The 13,582-nt window shown below is 45.3% G+C and overlaps 1 protein-coding gene across 2 annotated transcripts in view; it reads left to right on the top strand.

Moving 5' to 3' along the window:
* The window catches only part of CCDC88A (coiled-coil and HOOK domain protein 88A), an 865,879-nt gene that overhangs the window by 699,967 nt on the left and 152,330 nt on the right, over positions 1 to 13,582 (top strand). The gene's annotated exons all lie outside the window — the stretch shown is intronic.

Raw genomic sequence — 13,582 nt, 5'->3', positions numbered from 1 at the left:
CTATAGCTTAATGACTTGTTTTCAGAATTCAATACCAGTTTAGACATTTGAGGATTATAACCTCCAGAAACTTTGGAAATTAGCTATGTTGTACTTAAGAACTAAACTTATGGATTTTTAGAATTCTATGGTTTAAATGTATTTAGCTCACCAACAATTTGATTGAAATCTGTTGTAAAAGCAAATTTATATGTTAATTTGTTGGTGTGTTGTTTATTTCAAATTGGTGGCTTTTTGTGCTTTCTAAGTGGTTACCTAAGTTTCCTTGAAGGAGTCTTTGTATATATAGAATGTGGCATGATATGGGTCGAAGTATAAAGTATGTGACACCACTCTGTTCCAGTAGGGGAATGGTGCCACTTTACAAGTACACAAGTTCCCACAGTATATCTTTCATATAGGTTTACCTTGTATCAGGGAATAGTGTGTGATTCATGTAGCCATAAAACTATAGGTTCCAAAGTTAAAATTGAATGTAGGCGGCACAAGCTCAGGGTTGTCATAAGCTAGATAAGTTGTATTAATTTTATGTCATTTATCACAGACCTATTAAGAGTTAAAATAGAATTAGAAAGTGTGTCGAAAGTGCTTCATGTGATAGAGTGCTAAGTGGTTCATCATCTCCTCTTCTATTAAAAATATGTACAGGGTGATGCAACAGATCAAACGTCAGCCTAGTATTATACTAGGCTGAAGGAATACACCATGAGAGTTAGAGATATTCCTAAGTAAATCCTTGAATCTGCCTGTAGTCAACACACCTAACAGGACATCAATTAGCTCTACTTCACAAGACCTTCTTCAGGGCCAATGTGTCCAATATTATTGAAAGAACAAACAAGAACAAACACCATACACACTACACTTGGTATTTGTTTTAAGTATGCCTTATTGAAGAAAATCACTAAATTGGGAGACTATTTAGGATATGGCCTGCTCAGATATGACCCTCCATTATTTTTCCTGAGCCAGGCATCAATGACATGAGTGAAAAACAAAGTATCTGCGGTGATACATTTAAAGCTTAGTTTGTGATCATTACAAAAAGGGATTTTTACCTTAAGAGGATTTCTATTCAGCAGAAACTTGAGAGTAGTAAGAATGGCAAACGTAGGTAGTTGTTCATATCACATGCCCCTCTTTGTTTCCATATCCAAGTTTACAACCTTCTTTCCACTTTTCTTCTCCCTCTAACAATTTCCAGGGATGTATCCCATTGTTGACACTACATCAAGCTTAATCAAATAGACGCACAAGGAGTTACCAAGAGCCATGTACACGAATGGTGATTTGAGATTTAAGTTACCTTTTGTAACCATGAAAGACCAAAGTAGCCATGTAGCTCCCTCCTTCTCTCCTACAACATCCCAACGTTGAAAGAGAGACCTGGCACCCATCGTCATGCCTGCCACACATTGGCTCTTTTACTTGCCGTCAAAGATCAGTGGAACATGCTAAGGAAATCCAAGTAAAGATTAACTGTGAATGAAGCTGCTATCCTTCATCTAATTTTGAATAACAGGAGCAGCACTCAGTGACCACCCAAGAGCCTTGGGCTATCACAAAGTGCAACAACAATTGCGTATGGGGTAGCAATTATAATAAAAACATAAACAAAGTAACCACTCATGTGGGGTCTTTCACCTGCACTGAAGTGTCTCTTTTGCTCCAGTTTCATCAGCCCTTTCCTTCTTATTTATGCTGTTGTGACCGGCTGGCACCTTCACCTCTGTCTAATTTATGATGCCTAGTTTGAGTTCACATTCTTTTTGGAGTTACTAAAGATGTTTTCACACTTTTCTTAAATAATTCACATTTTTAAAACTATTTTACTTTTTTAGAATCTGATGCTTAGACTTCCCATTGTTTTCTCCCAATGACGACCAGGGAATTGATTCATAAGAGTTGAAACATTCTCAACTCGATAAACATCAGGATCAATTAACATCATTTTCTACAAAGCCATTTTGATCCAGTGTTGAATGATAAGTTAGTTTAGAGTTTTTTTTAAACATGCTAGTGTTTCTTGCGACTTAGACACTGCTGAGGTAAGTGCTTATCAGTCATATGGAGAAACTGGAATGAGCATTGTATAGAAAATACTAACTTGTCACTGAGACATTTGAACTTACCACCGTAGAAACAAGTGCTAAACCACAGAGAGATTTGGACCTAAAATTGCTTTAATTACATTCCCTATTCCCATTTTCCCCTGGCCTTCTCAGCTGCCCTATGGAGGAGAGGAGGTACAGAGAAGGCAATGAACTTTTAGATAGTTCTGTGTTGCTTCTCTGGGACCAAAGGTAAACCCCTCTCCGAAACCTGAACCCACCCCTCACTCATCACACAGAAAATAATCTAACCCTCTAACACATGTTCCTGGCCACCCTTATTTCCGCCAAGGTCTTTGAACTCTGAAGCTGGTAGATCCCAAAGTAGGGCTTAAGCTAATAAGAATTAGAATTGCATTTTTCTGTGTAATTTATTGCTGACAAAATAATGTATCAACAAAATCTAATAGTTTCCACAGTGCTGCTGATATTCAGCCTCCGACTAGATCTTCACAATTTTTGGGGAAAACCAGGTTAAGGATTTAGAGTTTGAATTAGTTGTTGACCTAAGGAAGACAACATACTTGCAGGTCTGCCAATACGCATTGTGAAACTCTCACAAACCACTGTACTCTACTGTACTGGCTCTTTCTCATCCTCTGGGTATCCGAGCCACAAGAGAGGTTCAAGTAACATGTACACATACATGTGCTCATTATACATGTATACCCTTCTCCGTGAGTGTACGTGCACATTTCTTCACCTGTTCCCTTATTCAGCTAGGGGTATGTATTGGATCCCCCTACTCTTTTGCAAAGCAAATTCTTTTAGTGGAGGCTAGACCTTGTTCTTGGAATGCTTTGGGTCTAGATTTTGTATTTCTTCCATTATCTCTTTCTTCCTTCAGATCGGGTAGCCTGGGCCGCAGCCCTCCAGTTTAAGCTGTGCTTATTGAACCATCAGCCTTTTCCAGAAACTGATCTGCATAGCTTTGTTCTTGGGCAATACTTATCTGGTGCATGTTTGCTCTGTGGGCTACCATCGGTACAAGGACCCTCTGGATCTGCTTGGCTTGCATATAGAGCAGTATTTCCCAAAATGTAGGTCGCAACCCAATAGTAGGTCAAGAGCTGATTTTTGGTGGGTTCCAAAAGTCCAAGCAATAAAGTTGCCTTTACATTCTGTATTTATGTTGACACATTTGCTGCATTTTAAAAACAGAGGTCAAATGTTAGGTAGTCTCTTCTTTCAATTTGCTGCTTATTTTATTTTTTTAATGTATTTATTGAACATTTTGTAAAGCATACATGAACAAACAATATTATCATGACAGTGCCATTCAGTGGTGGTGCACCAAGGCAAGAAAAGAAAATGTACATTGTCAGATGATGAGCATCCTCTTGCCAACAAACTTTATGCAAGTGTACTAGCGCCAGGTTTCCAGTGGCATCAATAAAAATAATATGGTATGTAATGAAGTTAGCACAATCATCATCACACGTTTAAATGACATCTGTTGCTGTAAAGGAATGCAGATTGTGTAACTGAACAACACAATAAAAATAATGACATAACAAAGTTCTCTATGTAGGGAACAGCTGTAAATGCGTAGGAGTAATCCCACCATTAATTCTGCTTTTTTAATTTTTAACATGGGGATTGGTGTTTAGAAACTCCTCTCACTGTGCAGTCAGAAAAAGAAAGTAAAGTGAATTATGTGACAATCCTACTGTAGTATGGGGAGTGTGAAAGAAAATAATGAAGAATGTAATTTTTCGTAACACACAACAACATGTAAACAACTGTACACTTTCAGCAATTAGGAAATCAAAAGCAAAGCAATTTTTTTGTAATTTCGGCTGTGATGGAAACAAATATTCTTATAGGATCAAAACAAATCAATACACTTTACTGCTGCACAAATGTTAAATATTCACTGAAACCCAATATCCAGACATTATCATTTTTGAGCAATATAGTGTTAGTAGTAAAACTACTTGCCTGTGCAATTTTAGTGGCCATTTTAATGGAAAATGTGCTTGTCTGTAAGTGACAATACACTACCACCCAATGCTGTAGTTACATCAAAAAAATCATCCACCTGTCCATTAAAGCTAGGTGGGTTGTAACAGTTTTTCATTCTAAAAATGTGGCCGTGGTTCTGAAAGGTTTGGGAATCACTGATAGAGTAAGTGGACATTGATCCCAAAAGTGATGTTGGTATTCATCACCAAGAAGAAGAATGAAGAGATATGTACAGGGTCTTGGCCTCTCTGCAAGGAATGAAGCAATCTCCTTACCAATAAAGTAGTGAGCCTACCCCTTCCCCACCCCTTCAGGGACCCTCCCATTCCCTTCTGGAGGTCCCTCTCACGGGTGTTATGAAAGTGGTGCAAGAAACCATGGGAAAGGTGAAAGCACCTGGTCTAAAGACAATCTGCACCCCATACCTACAAATTGTACCTATTAGACTATATTGTCATGGTCTTAGGGAAGGGGGTGAAGTATGCAGGAGCAAAGAAATCCTTAACAATTAAACCAGCATGCTCAGTGTGTGGATACTGCTCAAGCTAATGTGGGCCCCTAGTTGTATCAATCAATCAATCAATCCAACTTTATTTCGGTTTAGTTTGCAAACCATAAAAGTACAATATATTATTATTATTATATTTCGCCAGAATCGACCCCCGAAGGGGTATCTCCACGCTTGCCTTGGGAACCCGTCCTAGTTTTTCCCTGTGAGATAGCCCCTACAGGGCATCCCCAAGGTGAAAGCCAGGCATCCCGCCGCGGGGGGCGTTGTGGAGATTAAGCAAGCTTAATGCCCAGAGTTGCAGAGTGTGAACCCATGATTAGGTCAGGCACCGAAGCGAGAATTATCGAGTCCGTGGACATTTGAGCTCAACACCCTGCCGCGTCGGGAATCGAACCCTGGTCCCGGGTCTGACCTCTGCTTCAGGGTCTGCCTGCTCTAACCAGTGAGCCACACTTCTCCATATATAAATACAGAATAATATACAGCATTCATAGTTCATTAAAAAAGAGAACAGAAAAAGTCATTATCAAAATACAATGGTACAAAATTAGCAGCAATTTATATCAATACGTAATGTAATAAAATATATAAATACAGAATAATATTTGATAAAGTTCATTAACAGTCCAAGCATTTTCTGTACTTTAGAGTTGATTTCAGGATTTCTAATACAAAGAGAACGCTCTCACTATGTAATCATTGTAGATACATCATAGCGGGTCTGATCTGATAAAAATTAAGTTTCTTTAAAAGAGGTACCAGATAGCGCTTGCGAGGAAATTCATAAAATGTACATAAAAACATAAAATGCAGCATGTCCTGCGGAGACTTTCCGTCGCAGCCACAGGGAGCTGCTTCTTTATTAAAAACAGTTCTTTGTGGGCTAACAAGCAGATAGTAAAATTGGTTCATTCGAAATCTAGTTAATAAAAATTTCTCACAAGATGTCAGTGAGCCCATTAAATAAGGTTCAATAAATGGGGTTGGTTTTAACATAACATGTTCTGACACTCGATTTCTGAACCTCTGTGGCTTCCCTCAATGTTCTCCTTTCCCTGAGGAATGCCGGTTTAATTGCCTCCACGTCCTTCTTGGAGATACAATCAGGGGTTTCAAATACCTCAACCCGAGGTATAAATGTAGCTGGTAATTCAAAGTTTGCACTTCCAATAACACACACGGTTAAAAACCCTACCTATCCACAACCCCATTCTTTGCATAAGTACATACAATGGTCATTTTAAATTCTTCTCCTATTTGATGGGGAAGAGATCTGGCTTCTGTTTGTTCGCAAATTGTTTTTTCACTCTCTGTTCTTTTCCCTCAGCCAAGGTAGCTTGCACCAACAAAATCCAAATTTAATCCATTGGTGACCCACATAACCTGTGTCCTCTGTATGAGGAATATTAATTTAGATAACTCCTACATATATATCCTACTTGGTCTCTAGAACCATCAGTAGTGCAGAACAAGAGCAACCCTATCCCACAATATACACTGGATTTCATCAAGAAGTATCACAGAGGAAAACAGAGACTCCAAAACCGGGAGTGGTACCTATTTCCCTTCTAGTTGGAAAAGCACTCTGTACATTGACAAGTCACTGTTTTTCCTCTGGAATCGGACAACACCTTTCGCCTTCATCCTGATATGGAAGCCAGCAGAGCCTAGGACAAGAATTGTCTTCTGTTGGGGTGCACAGTGTGGTCGTTCACAGCAAGAGAGCAGACAGCCCCAGCAGTCATCTCCAGGCAACATGTTAATGGTACATCCACTGAGAATATTCTGGCAGCTGCTAGGAAATCCTCCACCAGAGCTCACTATAATAAATGAATGGCCACATTCCTGCTATTAGTAATTTGACAGCACATCAACCCTCATTTGCTTGCTTCAAGTTCGTAGTGTTCAGGACCAGTATCTTGCACAGATGAATCCCAATTCAGTCTTTTCTTTCACCGACCACAATTAGTAAAGAGTTTGGACATGGTGAATGGAATAAGAAGAGTCCACAACTTCAATACCACCGGCATACTGGACTTCCTCTACCCTGGATATATTCCATTAATGAGAACAGTGACTCAAGAGGGTGAACATACAGTTAATAAGTGGATGACTGATTTAGTGATATATGCAGTTCTTAAATATAGTCATCAAAAAGCATGACTTCAGGCAGTACCTAATGACTTAAAGTTGTATATCCTCATTTCAGAACATTGTTCAATCATGACTGCTTTATAATGAATATGGCACGAGAATCCCAGCAAAGTACATCTGTCCTCAGCACAATTAATCTCTCCAGAGAGTATGCAAATTGGTTCATAGGAAACGTCCTTCCAAAAGATAATTCAGTTGTGTCCAGGCAATGAGGTGCCAATTGTGTATTTCTTTATAATTCAGTAGGAATACACTGGTCTTAGGATGAAGCACAGGAGGAATATCTGAGTGCCTGAACTGGGTAGAAATCCACATCTAGGTCAAGAGATGGAAAAGCAGGAGCACAAAATGCCAGCTGCTGGAATAGCACAGTTGAAATCAAAGTGAACCCAGGAGTAGGAAAGACTGCAAATATAGCACCAAAAAGGAAATTCAGGAGATGCGGATCCAAGCAGTTTTGATGGACGGATGACACCCAATGCAATGGACAGGACCTGATGATGGAAAATTGTCGACAAACAGAAAGCATATAGACACTCGTAGCATGCATGGTTCACAAGAACAGAGCTTTTTTATGAGAGGCTCTTCCTGTCCTGACATGAAAAGTGGTCCCACTTCTGCCAGGCTTAATTCCATGTCCTGTCTGATTGGTAAGATGGAGCCTTTGAGTCAGTACCTTTCCCACTTTCTGATATTTGCATGAAAACTTGCTCTGAAGAGACTGGAAGGAAAGTTGCCACAGCTTTTCTGACAGCTTGATTAACAATGAGATAGATGTCCTTCTCAAGAGATTTGGCAGTTACGCATCCATGTTGACACCTCTGAAATGTTTATTGCTATCATAGGCACCTAAAGGACCAGATATAGAGGGAGTAGTTTCTGTCCTGTAACTCCAGTTCTGTAGTAGGGGTATCTCTGTGTATAGGCATAATCTAGTGAATAGTCCCGCCCATGTGCGTGGACCCCGGCAATCAAAAATAATCTCTTAAGTTGTCAAATCATGCAGAAACTGCAAAGACACTTAAGAGAGAATTTAAAGGCAAATAATGCAGCCTATATCCACAGGCTACACTGTCCAGTACTTCAACTAGAAATTCCACCAAACAAAACCACACACAACACAGCCTGCCCAGTTTCTTCCATAGAGAAACTTGCCTCTACCAGTAAAAGACTCTGGAATGATAGAGAGGAAGGCATGGACAGACAAGCCCATAGTCTGCCATTATGTGGCTTAAATAGGATACTGTGCCTTTAAGAGAACTTTCCAGAACTTTCTCCCAGTACCCAGAATGCATAGTTCTTTTTGTAGGTGTAGCGCGCCAGACCTGTAGCATTCCTTACATGAATATTTATCTCCACCGGGGAGGAGGGCGGGCGCTTATGACTATAACAGAGATACCCCTACTGCAGAACTGGAGTTACAGGACAGAAACTACTCCTTCTGTAGTAGGGGATCTCTGTGTATAGTCATAATCTAGTGAATAGAATGGCAAGCCCATCCCCACACCAAAGCGGCGGTAGAGAGAAGAAAATTAACACCACTATTGTGCGAACAAATTCCGCAGCGAAGCATGCCCAACCTGAGCATCTGCCCTGGCATCAGTGTCCAGACAGTAATGCTTAGCAAAGGTATGAACCGACTTCCAAGTGGCCGCCTTGCAGATCTCTGCAATCGGAACATTACGGAGTAAAGCTGTCGTGGCAGCTTTTCCCCTGGTGGAATGAGCCTTAGGCTTACCCCCTAAGGTCTTATTAGCTTTTTGGTAACACAACTGTATGCAGGACACAATCCACCTAGAGATGGACTGCTTAGAGGTAGCAAGACCCGTCCTGACCGATCCATAATTGACAAATAAATGGTGTGACCTACGAATATCTTTGGTTTTATCCAGATAAAATTTCAACACCCTCCTAACATCCAGGGAATGTAGAGACCTTTCCGCTGGAGATGAAGGATTCTGAAAAAACGTAGGCAACGTTATGGTCTGGTTGACATGAAAATCAGAAATAACCTTGGGAAGAATTTTAGGGTGAGTACGCATAACAACCTTAGCAGCATGAAATGCAGTATAAGGTTCTTGGCAACACAACGCCTGAATTTCACTCACCCTGCGGGCCGATGTAATGGCCACGAGGAACGCCGCCTTCCAGGACAGGTGCTGCAACAAAGCCTTATGAATAGGTTCAAAAGGCTCCTTCATCAATCTGGACAGCACCACATTCAATTCCCATGAAGGCGAAGGAAGCCTGACCCGAGGGAACACTTTCTTCAAGCCTTCCAAAAAATCTTTGATCACAGGGATCTGGAAGAAGGAAGTCTGTGAAGGGCATTTCCTGTAGGCAGTCAATGCAGCAAGATGAACCTTAATGGAATGAACATTAAGGCCAGACTGCGCCAAATGTAGAAGGTAAGGAAGGATGACGTCTTCCTTGCACGTCGTCGGGTCATAGTTCTTGGACTGGCACCAGATACAGAACCTCTTCCACTTGTAAGCATAGGAAGTCCGAGTGGAAGGTCTCCTAAACTCCTTCAGTATGTCCATGCAATCTTCGAGCAGCTTTAGATGGCCATATTGCACTATCTCAGGAGCCATGCCGCCAAACTCAAAGACGAGAGGTTGGGGTGCAACATCTGCCCCCCGAACTTCGTGAGAAGGTCCGGCCTGCACGGCAGCCGAATGTGAGGAAGGAGAGACCAGTGAAGCAGGTCCGTGAACCCCCACTGCCAGTTTTATGAGTACCGCTGGAATCAGGGGAATGGGTGGAAAAGCGTACAGAAAGCTGTTCGACCAGTTGATCCATAACGCATTCCCCAGCATCCCCTGCTGGTAGTACCTGGAGGCGAAGTCTCTGCATTTGCTGTTTTCGCCGGTGGCGAACAGATCTACGTCTGGAGTCCCCCACCTTGCGAAGACTTCTCCTAGTACTTCGTTGTTTATGACCCATTCGTGGTTTTCCTGAAACAGTCTTCTCAGTGCATCCGCCTGAACATTCTGCACACCTGGCAGATGGTTAGCCGTTATCGTCAGTCCTCTAGCCAGAAGCCAGTGCCAGATCGCCTGCGCCTCTTGTGACAGAGTGCGTGATCTCGAACCCCCCTGCTTGTTGAGGTAATACATCGTGGTCGTATTGTCAGTCTGTACAAGCAGAGAGTTGTTCTGAAAGGACGGAAGAAAGGCCTTCAGTGCCAAGTGAACCGCTCAGAGTTCCAGGAAATTGATGTGATACGTGGCCTCCATCGGGGACCACGTTCCTTGAATATGTAGGTTTCCGAAGTGCGCCCCCCACCCATGGAGGGAAGCATCCGTCACGACAGTCTGCGAGGGAATGTCCTTGTGGAAGGGAACCCCTCTGAGGAGATTCTCCGCTGAACACCACCACTTCAGTGACTGAAGAGCATGCAGAGACAGTCGTATCTTGTCGTCCCAAGATCCTTTTCTCTGGTCCCACTGGTCCTCCAAGCACTCCTGCAGCGGTCTCATGTGCAGCCGTGCGTGTGGCGTCAGGAAGATACAAGAGGCCATCGATCCCAGTAGAGAAGATACCGTCCTCACTGTTGTAGATGGAGTGGTCATAAGAGCCCGAGCCTTCCGAAGGAGTGATAATCGTCGCAACTCCGAAGGAGACACGCTTGCTGACAGCGTATTGATGGAGGCTCCCAAGTACTGTATGCATTGGACCGGAGTCGGGACAGACTTGAACATGTTGATGTGCAACCCCACCTTGTTCAAGAGAACGCATGTCTTCTAGAAGTGTGCTTGAGCTTCCGAGAAGGAGGAGGCCTTGATCAACCAATCGTCCAGGTACGGGTAGATAAACACCTTGTTCTTCCTCAGGTGTGCTGCTACCACCGCCATGCACTTCAAGAATGTTCTCGGCGCAGACTTTAGTCCGAATGGGAGTACTGTGTATTGATAATGATTGGCGCCGACTTGAAACCGCAGGAACTTCCTGTGCTTGTGTGCAATGGGCAAATGGAAGTACGCATCCTGTAGGTCTATAGCACATAGCCAGTCTCCCTGTTGCAACTGAGGATAAATCTGATGCAACGACAGCATGCGAAACTCTCCATGCGAATCCATTTGTATGCCTGTCGCAAGGCCAGAATGGGCCTGAACTCGTTCTTGTCCTTCTTGCGAACCAGGAAGAACCGGGAGTACAGACCTCTTCCTCTCTGAGACAGAGGTACGTCTTCTATCGCCCTTTTCCTTAACAGGATATCTGCCTCCGCCTGGAGCTCGCGCAGTTGAAACTGCGAGCTAACCGGTGGAATTGCTGGAGGCGGGCTGGTGAACCGAAGACTGTATCCATTGCAAACAATATTCAGCACCCACTTGTCCTGAGTAATTTTTCTCTACTCTGCCAGAAAAAATTGGATGCTTCCCCCTAACGGAGTGGGTAACGGATCTGGGAGAAGTAAGTGCTCAGGGCCTAGACCCGGCCGGGCCTTTGGTACCTGGTGCAGACTGTTGGCCTCCTCTGCCCTTAGGGCGTTTCTGGAACAGCTTACGGAACTGCTGTTGTTGCTGTGACTGTCCCGAAGCTTGGCCACGTCCTCTGCCCTGTTCACCGAACCACCTTTGGAACTGGCGGTACGATTTCTTCGTGTCTTTGGGCTTCTCTAGACCCACAGCCGTGAGTGTTTCGGCCTCCGCCTTCATGCGGGCCATTTCGTCATCCGCATGTTTCCCAAATAGGGTTTCGCCAGAGAATGGAAGATTGGCAACCCTTTGCTGTGCGTCTGGTTTCAGTGGCGTTAGGCGGAGCCAGGCATGTCGCCGTTGGTTAATCCCATGGCAAAAGCCATGCGCCGCCAAGAGGGATGAATCTGCTGCAGCGCTGATAATTTTATTCGCTACCAGCATCCCTTCGTTTAACACTTCCTGGAAATCTTCCCGCTTCTTGCGAGGTAAGTGTTCCGCAAACTGCTGGAGGGAGTCCCAGAGGGCGCAGTCGTAGCGTCCCAACAAAGCTGTGGCACTCGCAGCCTTCATAGAGGTAGACGATATTCCACACACTTTCCTTCCAGCTGAATCCATCCATCTAGACTCTTTGTCTGGGGGGACTGTGGATGACGGGGTGGTGGCATGCTGTTTGCAGGCCGCCGTCACAATCACAGAATCTGGAGGAGGTTCCACCCTCAGAAAAGCCGGATCCGAATCGGGAGCCCGGTATTTTTTCTGTAATCTTGAGGGGGCCGCCTTAGTCACCGCCGGGGTGAGAAAAAGGTCCATGGCCAGTTCCTCCAGGCCCGGCACCAGAGGTAGTAGTGGACGAGACAGGTGTTTCTGGTGCAATGTCTCAAAAATAACTGATGTCTTGGGCGTGGGCACCGTCAAGGATATGCCCAATTTGGCAGCGCCTCTCAATAGGACATCATGAAGCGCCACTAGGTCATCAACCGGAGACACCCTTGTGTCCAGCGATCCCGACAAAGTTGGAGAGTAGTCCCTGGTCACTGAGGACCTTGTATGAGAGCGAGATCTGTGCCTCCTATGGCGGCTTCTCGACCGCGTGGACGACCTGTTGGGCGATCGCTCCCTCCTCCTGGAGCAAGAGCGCGACCTCCCGGTTCGTGGGCGCTCTGCAGGTTTCCAAGGAGGCGTCTTCCGTGGCCTATCCTGGGGTCTTGGTTTAGGAGTCCCCTTAGGTGGTGTAGGAAGAGGAGGTAGTGACACCGATCTTGGCGGAGGGACAGAAGGTATCTCCGGCCGAGGGGCGGGCCCATGCGGCGGGAGCGGTGGTGGTGGCTGTCCTGATGGAGTAAGTGGTGGTAGAGGAGGGTTGACGGGAGGATCCTCCTTAGGTATAGGGGTAGGAGGCGTCTTCGGCCGAGGTGGTGTATATACCACCGAGTACACCGAGCCCGGTGACTTCTTCGGAGGAGGGGACTGTGAACCAGCCCCTCCAGTATGTGATCGCCGCCTCCGGCGCCCTCCACCAGACTCAGCGTGACTTCTGGTGCCAGAACTCCTTCTGCGCCGCTTTGGGGAGTGAGAACAACTCCTCGACGCCGACCTCTTTCTCCTCGACTCCGAACGTCGTTTTACCGGTGTCGAATGTCGCCTCCGCGACTCAGGCAACGAATGTCGCCTCCGCGACGTCAAACTCTCCTTCCTCGACGCCGAACGCCGCCTCCCGACGTCGACCGTTCCATTCTCGACGACGAGCATCGACTCCTCCTCGACGCCGTCCTCTTCCTCGAGGTCCTCGACGCCGAGGATCCCCTCGACGACGACCATCTTCTCTACGGCGACCGGCGGTATCGCCTCGACGACGAGCGCCGACGCCTGTGGCTTCGCCTTCGACGTCGATAGCTCGACATTGACGTTGACGACGACGACGAAGACGCCGTAGACAGTGGCTTCGACGGAGGCCTAACCAGGCTCTTCGACGTCGAATCTTCACACCGTCTCGACCCAGAGCGCCGGGGAGATGGGGAACACACCGCCGTCATCCCTATCGACGTCGACGGAGACCGGGACCGTTTGCTGGTCTTCCTGCCTCTGGGGAGCCCCCCAGAGGCCTCAGCAAAGGGAACCTTCCCAACCTGCCCAGACCCACCTGCAGCCTGCAGTCGTCTCTCTTCCAGGCCTTGAAGCCTAATCTTCAGCCTTTCCCTCAGGGTCTTTGCTGAGAGGTTCTGGCAGATGTCACAGTCTTCAGGGACATGTGCTTCAGGGAGACAAATAATGCAGACGTCGTGTGGATCAGTCTTGGCCTTCTTCCTTCCATATGCTGGGCATTTGTCGAAAAGAGCAGGCATTTTAGAGCCCTAAAAAGCCTGACAAACACACAGGAGAGAAGGGAAACATCAAGAATATAAACTGCAAACACTTTT

This window comes from Lissotriton vulgaris, chromosome 6 (genome assembly GCF_964263255.1).
Source record: "Lissotriton vulgaris chromosome 6, aLisVul1.2, whole genome shotgun sequence".
NCBI lineage: Eukaryota > Metazoa > Chordata > Amphibia > Caudata > Salamandridae > Lissotriton > Lissotriton vulgaris.
The sequence above is the reverse complement of the archived record's forward strand: the minus strand, read 5'-3'. Positions and strand labels throughout refer to the sequence as shown.